Here is a 7,561-nt window from a genome sequence, read left to right on the forward strand (position 1 = left end):
TATGCAATAACTGTGCTCTGTCCTGGGCTCTCTTCTCTTCTAGATTTGATTTTATTTCTCTATAGCAATGGTCATTTTTCTAGCCTAACTTATCTCCTAACTTCCTGACTCCCATCTCCAGCTGTCCATTAGACATATCAAAATGGATGTCCCATAGACATCTCAAACTCCACACATCCTGCACCAAACTCATTCTGTTTTCCCCTAAGCCCTACTCTCCTTCCAAACTTTCTTATTTGTCAAGGGCACCAGTCAGCCAGGCTCACGTTGTTAGTGCCTCACTATCTCTCACCCCCCCCCCATAGCTGATCTATTGCCAAGTGTGTTCATTCACCTTTGTGGGACTTCTCGCATATGCCCCCTTCTCCCCTCAGGTCTTACCACGCTGCTGGTGCAGAATCTCACCATCTCACACCTGGACTATTGTTAACAGCTGCTGGGGTAGGGGTGGGGGAGGCTGCCTGCCTCAAGTCTCTCCCCCGTGCAGTCTATCCTCCATTCAGCCACCAACATCACTTTCCTAAAGCACAGGTCTCACCACGTCATTCCCCCTACTCAACAAATTCCAATGGCTCCTTATCATCTTCAGGATCAAATAGAAAATTCTCTGATCTTCAAAGTCCTTCAGAGCTTACCCCCTCCAAATTTTCAGTCTTACCCCCCCTCCACCATCACGTACTGTGAGAGCCAATGATGCTGAATGTTTCTTAACGTTCCCTGAATGAGACACTCTATCCAATGACTCTGGGCATTTTCCCTGTCTGTTCCCCAGACTTGGAATGCTCTCTCTCCTCATCTCTGCTTCCTGACTTCCTCCACGTCCCAGGTAAAATCCCATCTTCTACAGGACAATCCCCCTTAATTCTAGGGCCTTCCCTTCTCTGCTGAATCTCCTATTTATCCTGCCTATAGCTTGTTATACAGTGATGTTTTCATGTGGTCTCTTCCATTAGACTGTGAACTTCTTAAGAGCAGGGAATGGCGGCTTTTTTTATTGTTTGTTTTTTGTTTCTCTTTGTATCCCCAAAGCTTAGTACAGTGCCTGACTGCTTGTTGACTGACTTATTGTTAATTCCTAGCTCTGCTCTTTGAGCTAGGGAGCTCACCCAGTGGGGTCATTCTTCTACATTGCTCACATAGTGATGGCTACAGGGACCTCAGGTCTGACCTGGGGCCTGGGTGGCCAGGTCTGGTACCAATCACTGGGAAATGTGGCCAAAGGAGGAAGGTGTTGGATATTTCAGGGCTTAGTAAGTCTTTCTGGCATCCAGTCAGCTATAACCATGTGGGGTGAGAAGGAGTACACCATTCTCCTCATCCCTGCCCTGATGTAGGTGCCTGAGAAGGTGGTGGGAACCAGACCTGGGGCAGAAGATTCCCAGGAACTTACCTCGCAGTTATGCTTTAAGAAAACACTAATCAAGGGGCAGCTAGGTGGTGCAGTAGATAGAGTCCCACCCTGGAGTCAGGAGGACCTTAGTTCAAATCCGGCCTTAGATACTTACTGGTTGTGTGACCCTGGGCAAGTCACTTAACCCCAATTGCCTCTGAAAGAAAGACTAATCAATTAATTGATTAGCTTTTATTAAGTCCTGACCATGTGGCAGACACTGTGTTGAGTACTGTGGACAAAAAGATGAAAGTGATATTAGTCCCTGACCTCAAGGAGATTACATTCTAACAGGGGAGTTGTTACATTCTAACAACATCTGTAAGTGTTTACAAAATACATACAAGACAAGTACAAGCTGACCTTGGAGGGGTGGGGGAGAAAAGACGCTAACAATCGGCAGGGGGTGGGGGGGTGAACTAGGGAGGTCTGCAGAAAGTGTCTGCTTTAGAGGGACAGGAAGTAAGGATTTGGAATCCATTCGAATCCTTCTTCTATCACCTGTTACTGCTTCTGACTCATTCTATGACCTGCCATGTGTCACACTGACATTTGGACACTTCCTCTATCCGGTCCTCGGTTTCTTCATCAGTAAAATGGGAGGGGGTGTTGAACTTAATTGTGTTTGAGGTCCCTTCTAGCTCCAAATCCAGAATCTGATAATCTCTAGTCTCTCAGCTGGGAGGAAAAATATGAGGCAGCTGGTGGGGTGGAAGCCTAGACAGGGTGTGGACTGCAGTACAGGGACATTGCCTCCCCTACCTATTCCCATAGCTGCCAAGGGCTTCTGAGGAGAGCAGGTGGGGCCTGACATGTAGCACTTGGTTCCCTCGGCCAGCAGGCCCACTCTGATACAGAGCCTGGCCCAAACCTTCCTCTATAGGCTCAGCTGTCCTTGACCAGACCAGACCAGCTAGGGAGCCCTTTTATTTCCCTCTCCTTTGCCATTCTTGGCCCAACAGACAGATGCCCCATTGTCAGGCTGGGCCCGCTTCCAGAAAACCTGAAGGACTCACAGTGAAGTCTGATGAACTGGGCAGATGTGAGGCAGGCGGACAGAGAGATGAAGGGCCGGGTGATGGCTGAAGAGCTGAGGGATGGACAGATGGGGGAATGCCTTGTCCTGTGATGTTTCTCCCTCAATTTTCTCTGACTCAAGAGCAATTTGAGGAGGAGGAGGAAGATAATGGTGATGGTAACAATGATGACAGTACAGGTAGACCTCATTTCAGGAACTTCACCAGAGACATTCAATTCAATTAAACAAACATTTATTTGTTTGCAACATATTTTCATTCTTGCTGTGTGACCATCTACAAAATCACTTGACTTCTCTGAGATTTCATCTGTAAAATGGGATCAAAATAGTCAACAATCATTTATTAAGCACCTACTATGTGCTAGGCACTGTGCTAAGCACTGAGGATACAAAGAAAGACAAAGGAACCCTCAAGGAGCTTATAGTCTAATGGAAGAGACCACATGGAAAACTCTGTAGATACATGATACAGACAAGGGTAAATTGGAGAGAGTTGGCTACCATATTCAGACACAGTACTGAGTTCTGGGTCGAAAGACAAAAACAAAACCATTTCTGTTTTGATTAAAGTGGGATTTAACCCTAAGTCTTCTGGACTCTTACTCTCTAACTTTAGCAATTACTGATGTGCCTGCCATGTAGTAGGCACTTCATAAATGCTCATTGATTGACTGACTATTCACTCACCACAGTGTTTCTCTGGTAGGGATGTCAACAGATCCTCTGATCAACTCTGAGGGATAAGTATTATTATTACCTCCATTTTACCATGGACTCTCAGAGAGGTCAAGTGATTTACCCTGGGTCATACAGCTAGTAACTGTCTAAGGTGGCACTTGAACCCTGGGTAGAGCCCAAATCCAAGTCTCTACCCACTCTACCACACTGCCCCTCTGTGACCTTATGGACTTTTCTCACACACATATTTATCAAATGAACAACCCCAAAGATATTCAGGTCCACATGTAGATTGACAAGCCATCACCTGAACCCAGAAATGCCTCTACTCACTGACTCTCTCATGTGCCCCTTACATAACACTGTTGTCAATGCCTCCTCGCGTCCTGTGATGGGAGGAGTTGAGAAAGAGAAAGGATAGTTTTGAGATGTTTCCTGGGTGGCTTGGCAGTTGGGTGGGGTGGCCTGGAGGAGGAGAAGAAAGAAATGTCCAAAATTTCCACATTCACACAGGGAGGGGAAGGAGAGAGGACAAAAGAATGCTGATAGCTGAGAGTGGAGGAGGAAGAATTCCCAGGGGCTTAGTGGTCCTAAGCAAGAGGAATGGGCTGGACTTCCCCAGTAGCCTCAAGGGAGTGATACAGCATTCTAGGGCCTCACCAAGAGGCCATGAGGACTTGGGATGTTCTGGGGCCCTTCCAAATGGAAATTCTCCCCTGCTTCCTAGACTGTAAACCTTGTGAGAAGACAGGTGACTTCAACACTGATTCTCCAAAGACTTCTCCCATAACAGGTCTAGACCCCTGCCCCAGATAGAGAACTAGGCAGTTAGTTCGCCCAGTGGTTAGAGACCTGGGCCTTGAGTTGGGAAGCCCTAAGCTGAAATCCTGCCTCAGACACTGACTAGTTATAGGACTCTGGACAAGTCATGTAACCGCTCTCTGCCTCAGTTTCCTCATTTGTAAAATGAGGGAGTTGGACTCAATGGTCTCTAAGGCCTACTCCTGGAGCAGCCGTTGCGGCATTTCAGTAACTTTCAATTATATGTTTATGAATTGTGCTTGTAGATCATTGGTGGGCACCTCTGTTAGCTTCCCAGGTGGTGACAGGAGGGGATGAGCACCAGACAGAGACGGTGCGAGGGGTCGGCCCAATGTGGTTGTGTTTGTCGGACTGTGTGTGTTCAGATGTACCCGTCTGTAAGCCTAACTCATGAGCTTAGGGTGTTGGCCACCCTCAAGGATGTGAAGGATGTTGTGAAGGATGACTCGGTCATCAGTCAGCAGGCCACGTCTGCGTGACCCCGTGGGGTTGGTGTTGTGTCAGACTGTGTGTGTCTGAGGGTATGGATTTGATTGGGTCGTCCGGCCCTGTTGGTCTGATGAGGATTCTGGTGGTGTGTCAGACTGTGTCCACCTGGGTATGGTCATCCGCCTGGGAGGCTGGGATTCATTCTCTCAGGTTGTGGGTTTGACTGTGTTTGTCTGGCTGTGTCAGCCTGGCTGGTGTGCCCCCCTCCATTTGTGCATGCGCCTGGCTGGCTAAGCCTCTGGAAGTCTCACTGGGTTGTCAGGTCCTGTTTTCTGACCATAAGAGTCTGACTCCATGAATCTGATTCTATTCATTCAGTTGCATGTTAGACTGATTGACTGTCCATGTCTGACTGTGCATGATGGTGGCGTTTGCATGCGTCTGTATGAGTCTGACTGGCTGCATTCCAAAGCCAGAAGTAACAGATTTTGTAATCATCCTTGGTTTCGTATTATCCAAATATCCTTCTTGCCTATTGCAAGAAATTCAATGCCTGGCACACAGTAGGAGCTCAACATATGCTTGTTTAATAGTTTTGAACTGAATCTGAGAGTTGACAGAATCACAGGATCTCAGCATAGGAGGTGATCTCGTGGCCAAGTAGCCTATCTCATGGCTGATGGACCATGTCCTCCATCATGTCCCTGATGGGTGAATGGTCAGCTGGCCTCTGCTTGATAGGCAGAGCCCATGCCCTACAGAGGCAGCCTGTTCCACTCGTGGGCCATTCTAGTGGTTCAGGCTTTTCCTTCCCTCAAGCTTCCTCTCCCCAACTCTATTCATTGTGTCTAGCTCCCTGTTGTGTAGAAACAGAATAAAGAACAAGCATGATTATTGAGCACCTACTATGTGTCAGGCACTGTGCTAAGCACTTTTACAAATAGGACCTCATTTGATCCTCACCACAGCCCTGGGAAGCAGGTGCTACTATTATTTCCATCTTTCAGATGAGGAAACTGAGGCAGACAGCGGTTAAGTGACTTGTCCAGGGTCACACAGGTCATAAATGTCTGAGATTGGATTTGAACTCAAGACTTCCTGACTCCAGGTCCCATGGTTTATCTCAGAAAACATCTGGTTTCTCTGATTTAGTTTTTCCTTTTCTGTTTAATAGACAGTTTCTCCAAACCAGTCATTAAAAAGTTTATGTCATTTATTTAGGGTCTGGAATAACTCCTGGAGTAGCCATCATGAAGTTATGGTAAACTTTCAATTATGTGTTTACCCACCTTGTGGATTATCAGCAGGCTCCTCCTTCAGCCTCCCAGGCTGGTCACCAAACAGAGAGTGGGTGGGGGCGGGATCGTCTGTGAGCTGGTTTGGCCCAATCTGGCTGTGTTGGTTGGACTGAGTGTGTGTTCAGCTGTGTTGGACTACTTGCTCCAACAATTGAACTGTTTGTCTGACTGTGAGTTGGATGGGTGTGTGTTAGTACATTGTCCCGTGTGAGCCGGTTATGGACGACTCAGTTTCTTTGTACTAAGGGCTTGGCGTATTGACCCTTCCTCCTGCCTGGTACTTACTTCCTCCTGCCTCTTCCCTTTTCTAGTCTCCCTTCTCACATTCTTTGCTCCCCCTTCCCCATTCTAGAACTTCTCTGCAGGCTAGAACCTTTCCCTTCTCCATCTGAATGGTGCCTGTGACATCAGGGGGTTAGAAACCAATCAGACTGGCCTGAGTGGGGGAAGGGGTACCCTTCCTTTTTCTATAAAACAACCAGAGGAGTTTTGATACAGGAGCAGCCATGGTTCTCAAGGGAGGGAGTAGCCTGGAAACACGGACCCAGGAGTCCTAGAGAGAACCTGGTGGAACCCTGGTCCAGATCCTTGGAGGGCTGTATCTCTTCTCCACCTCCACTAGAGACAGCTACGTGTGCAGTAGATAGAACACCAGGCCTGGGGTCAGGAAGACCTGAGTTTGAATCCAGCCTTACTAGCTTTATGATTCTGGGCTAGTCACTTAATCTGCCTGCCTCAGTTTCCTTGACTATAAAATGGAGATAAGGGCACCTACCTCCCAGGGTTGTTGCATGGATCAAATGAGATAATATTTGTAAAGTACACATAGTATTTGTACAGATATTTATAAAGCACATAGTCGGTGCTTAATAAATACTTTTTTTTCTTCTTTCTTTTCATCCTGCTTTGAAGGCATCAATCCTAACCCCAAAGTGAAGCAATGATGGGCTGCTCTGTGCAAGTTTCTAATGGTCCTGGGTGCTTTCTTTTTGTGGTAGGGACCCAAACTGGGGTCCTATACTACAGGTCTAGAAGACTGAAGAGGCCCCAGGGAGATGGTGCTTACCACAGGGTAGATTGCTTGACTCTTTAGACTAAACCCTGAGATTTTTTTCTCCTTGTGGGGGTCATCCACCTTCCTTCCCTTCCCAAAGCTCTATATAGATCAAGAAGATTAAAGAGGTCCCTGGTGCTAGTGGAGCTCACCGAGGGAGGAAAGTTGTCTTCCCTGTTCATGGACTCAGAGGTGAGCTCTTTGCATTGTTTTTGATTAAGTTAAATAAAACCTATCCTACATTCAATATCTCATTAGACACAGCGCTCACATAGGAACTGGTGGCCCTTTTCCTATTTTTGTGGCGATACTGAACCAAATTCTGATATTCCTAGTTGACATCTTGGGTGGGGACATTAGCCTTATTTACTTAGGGGGAAGCCCTTAAGATTAAACTATGACCCCTCCAAAGCTATTACACTGTGTATACCCTTTGATCCAGTGATAACACTTCTAGCATTGTTGGGTCAAGGATGTGCTGGTTAATGTTTAACAACCAGCCTGGGGTAGTGGTAGAATGCACATAGGACACACTTTTAAATTTAATCTGCATTATTGTTCTCTTAATCACTTTCTAAATCTAACAATCAGCAAAACAATAAATCACACCTTGATTTGTAGCATTGCCAGTTTCCTAGGTGCAAATACTCACACTGAAGATTTAACAATCAGCTCCTTGCCAGTTCAAGCTGGCTCCAGAACACCACTGCCTCTACCACCAAAGAGATCAAAGAAAGAGACAGAAGACTCCTATCTACAAAGCTGTTTACAACAATTCTTTCGATGGTGGCAAAGAACTGGAAACAAAGAGGGTGCCCATCAATTGAGGAATGGTTGAGCAAGTTATGGTA

At 46.7% G+C, this 7,561-nt stretch overlaps 1 long non-coding RNA gene across 2 annotated transcripts; it reads right to left on the reverse strand.

Moving 5' to 3' along the window:
• Window positions 1–2,644: 2,644 nt before the first annotated feature.
• Window positions 2,645–6,029, reverse strand: LOC110198126 (uncharacterized). Of its 2 annotated transcripts, none has more exons than XR_002321663.2 (3): window positions 5,648–6,029; window positions 3,464–3,572; window positions 2,645–2,736 (listed from the first exon to the last, which is right to left on the reverse strand). It is a non-coding gene; the product is annotated as an uncharacterized LOC110198126 (long non-coding RNA). The 2 variants fall into 2 exon arrangements; XR_002321661.2 differs by having other exon boundaries at window positions 3,441–3,572.
• Between the last annotated feature and the right edge of the window lie 1,532 nt (window positions 6,030–7,561).

Source organism: Phascolarctos cinereus, unplaced genomic scaffold, assembly GCF_003287225.1.
Source record: "Phascolarctos cinereus isolate Bilbo 61053 unplaced genomic scaffold, phaCin_HiC Scaffold_726;HRSCAF=1367, whole genome shotgun sequence".
NCBI lineage: Eukaryota > Metazoa > Chordata > Mammalia > Diprotodontia > Phascolarctidae > Phascolarctos > Phascolarctos cinereus.